Source organism: Lactuca serriola, chromosome 7 (genome assembly GCF_051521515.1).
Source record: "Lactuca serriola cultivar US96UC23 chromosome 7, Lser_US96UC23_V15, whole genome shotgun sequence".
In the NCBI taxonomy this organism is placed as follows: Eukaryota; Viridiplantae; Streptophyta; class Magnoliopsida; order Asterales; family Asteraceae; genus Lactuca; species Lactuca serriola.
Genome location: NC_136414.1, coordinates 84,623,786 through 84,627,884, shown reverse-complemented (window position 1 = coordinate 84,627,884; position 4,099 = coordinate 84,623,786).

The window sequence follows — 4,099 nt, the reverse complement described above, 5'->3', positions numbered from 1 at the left end:
CAAAACTTCGACCATCCATCTCCGGTTGTTTCTACAAAACGTCGACCACCCATATTATTACAAAACTTCGACATTTAATGATCGATTGCAAGGGTGAAGGAAATTATGCGGCTTCATCAGCTAAACGACACCTTCATATAATATTTTAATACACAGGACATTATTCTAATACAAAATAAATTGTCCTAAATATAACAAAATAGGAAGTTTTAATACAAAATACAATTTCATAATAAAAAGAGTTATCGGATGTTTGGGTCAAAATCAAATTTAAAAAAAAAAAGTGAAAACCACATTTACTTCTTAAACCCGAATTCACATGACTTTTATAATTATTATCGTTTGCCTACACTTAGAAACTTTATTTTACATAATATTTTTTATTTTCCTCTTTTTTAGTCGAATGAATGTTATATATAATCTTGTATTTTACGCATTCTTTATATTTTTTATTTTATAATCTATTATTAGAGATTAAATAATTTTAACAGTTTTAGCCCTTATAGTTGAAATATATTTTCAGTTTGACAAAACTGCAAATTTGGTCCTTGTGGTTTTCAAAAACCTTTGGATGGGGTCCAAAAAGTTTCCAGCTTGCATGGAAGGTCCAAAATCAAGGTTTTTCTGGGTTTTTGGTCCAAAAAAACTTAAAAAGATGATTATGCCCTTTTATTTTCTTTTTTGTATTTTTTATAATTATTCTAATGATGTTTTAATTAAAAAATAAAGAAAAAAGAAAAAAAAAAGTATCCCCACCCTCTCTCTCTCTCTGAACCAACACGCCTTAAGACACACACACACATCTCTTGAGCTCTCCGACAAAACTAACACATATAGAGAATCGATCTCTCAAAACCCCCATGTGTATCTCAATCTCTAAAAACAATCGATTTTCAATCCATCTGTATGAACGATCGTTGTGGTGTTTTGGCTCCATCAAATCGTCGGTAGTGTTACAGTAGTGGTGGTTGTTTTATGGCTCTCCGATGAACGGACCTGCGTAAGGGATGCACCTATGTTTTACTCTGAAGACGAAGGTTGATGATGGTCTGGTTGCGATTTATTCAAGACTTGTTCACATACCCATTCCTATTTACTCCTCTTCCCTTCTTCTCCTTGTTCGATTCTAGTCGATTTCAAATGGGATTTTCAAGATGTAAATTGGGTTAATCGATCAAAGGTTGTAGTGTTTTTTGATTTAATTCGTTGGTGAAATTAGTATCGAGAGATGGAGAAGCTGAATTTTGTGAAAAACGGTGTCCTGAGACTGCCACCTGGGTTCAGGTTCCACCCGACGGATGAAGAACTTGTGGTACAATACTTGAAGCGCAAGGCCCAGTCTTGCCCTTTGCCGGCATCCATCATCCCTGAGGTCGATGTGAACAAGTCTGATCCATGAAATTAGGGTTCTTAAGAACTGGTCAAAAGTTAGGGCTCGTCACAATGTCTCAAGCTTTTCTTCCTTTTCCTCAGTACCTCAATCGGAGAGGATGTTCAGTGGTGATGATAGTGAAAAAGGGCATGTAGGAGGTGAGATGACGATGGTGAAGAAACTATGGTCTGTCACTATCTCTCAAGCTTTCTATCTGTTTATCAGCGAAACTATCTTGTTGTAATCATGTTAATTAAAAGACGTAGAAGAAGATGATTTGGGAGATTCTTGAAGAGAAACCATGGTAGATCGTAGGATTTAACAGGGACAAAAATTCCATCTACATCCTCCGTATTCTTCATAGATTTCCAAATAAACAACCATCATAATCGCAAAAGGGCCGATCGGGATGATGATAAAAAACGCAGATGAGATTTTTGAGAAGACAAAGAGAGAGAGAGAGAGGGGGGGGGGGTGGGGATACTTTTTTTCTTTTTTCTTTATTTTTTAATTAAAACAGCATTAGAATAATTATAAAAAATACCAAAAAGAAAATAAAAGGGCATAATCGTCTTTTTAAGTTCTTTTGGACCAAAAACCTAGAAAAACCTTGATTTTGGACCTTCCATGCAAGCTGGAAACTTTTTGGACCCCATCCAAAGGTTTTTGAAAACCACAAGGACCAAATTTGCAGTTTTGTCTTTCAGTTTATACCCTTTTCTATTTTAAAAAAAATTACTTTCATTCATTATTACTTCAATTTAGTATATATTGAAATTTCAATTTTTTCACGGGTCCCTGTGGTTTGGGGTAATTTTCGAGTTTGGTCCCTAACTTTTTTTTCTTAACTCGGACGGTCCCTATTACATCTTTTTGTTGTGCGGTTAGTCCGAGCTTAAAAGACTGTTATGCTCTTATTAACTATTTTAATTAATTTTTTATTTACAAATTATTTATAAAATTAAAACAAAATAACACTCCCCACCACTTCCATTTATCTTCCTGTGCAATTGACCCCACCATTTTATTTAGTGTTTTTTCTTATTTTTGGAATATAAACAAACAAAATATGATATTTTTTGTATTAGACAAAACTAATAACTATATTTATATTTATGGTCCTTTAACTTACCCTACATTTACAATAAATAACCTATTTTTATTTATACCATTACGATCAAATCAAAATAATATAACCATATTTATATTTACATTAATGGTCCTTTAACTTACCATGCATTTACAATCAAAATAATATAACTATATTTACATTTATGGTCCTTCAACATTTTATTCAAATTCACTTATAAGTGAAATTCCAAATGAATTTCATCCATATGTTACAAACATTGAATATGTGGAGGGAGATGAAAATTGTGGATTTCGGGCAATAGCTGTATCCCTCGGGTATAGTCAAAATTATTGGCATCAAATCTGCTCTGAATTATACAATGAGTTATCAGAAAATTGGGGACGATATACAGTGATATTTTAGGATGATATAAACAACGTACATCACTCGTTGAGTTTCACTACTTTGGGTTCTGCACAAAGTGAATATTGGTTGATTATGTCAGATATTGGATTCCTCAGTGCTAATAAGTATGGTGTAATCATCTATTGTTTAGATAAACAAGGTTTGTCGACCTGTTTTCCGCTTTGGCATGGCCCGCAAGATATCTCACATCATAGATCTATTGTTATCGCCTTCGTTTATAATGGCCATTACGTAAAAATTGATTTACAAGAATCACATCCAATGTCTACAGTTTTGTCACTTTGGTGTCACCCCATATCAGAACGTTCTACTAGATGAGAAATATTGTATAATGTCGACTTGATGCATCTATTCCACCGAATGCACCACACAATAATTGTAATATTCATGTAGTCGATGTCCCTCATAATTAATAAAATTAAAATATGATAGTGTTTGACAAAACGGTGGTAAATGAAAATGATAATTTTATTCATTATAGTTGTGAAAAAATATCATATTATGTTTTTTATTGTTCGTCTAGTTGTTCCTGATCGTTATTTATCGTTTAAGGTTAAATGAACTAATATGAACAAATCTATATTCATATTCGTTAAATTCGTTGCCTGGTTGATATCGCTGATATTAAAACTTAAATAAAATTTTAAAGTTTGAAAGATTATAGGAAAATCTCTATAATAAAATTGAGATATTATACAAAGTAATATTGATTATGTAATGATAAAAAAATAAATTGAATTAAGTAAGTATATAAAATAAAATTGATATATTATATGACAATTTCAATATTCAATAATTCAAAATGTAAATTAAAAGTTAAATATATTTTAAAGTTCAAAATGTAAATTAAAAGTTAAATATACGTTAAAGGGTCATAAATAAAATTTTTAATAAATTCATAAAGGAAATGGAAGTTAAGATATTTTATTTATTTATTTATTTACTTTATTAACTAACAGCAATAAAGACATCGTTATGATCGAGACTATCCATCTTTATTATGTAAATTAAATCATCTTCTATCACATCAAATTGGATTAATACAAGTCTAAACCATTTTGACTCTTAAGATGGTTTTAGTTCGGGTGTATTTAGAATGCCCCGAGAAGAACTAAACAAGCAAAAACATAAAATAACGAAGTTTGATATACTTTCAGTTTCACCCAACAAAATTTCACGAATAGGGATTTTGCCTATCGCCACCATCATTTACTTTTCTTCAACTACCG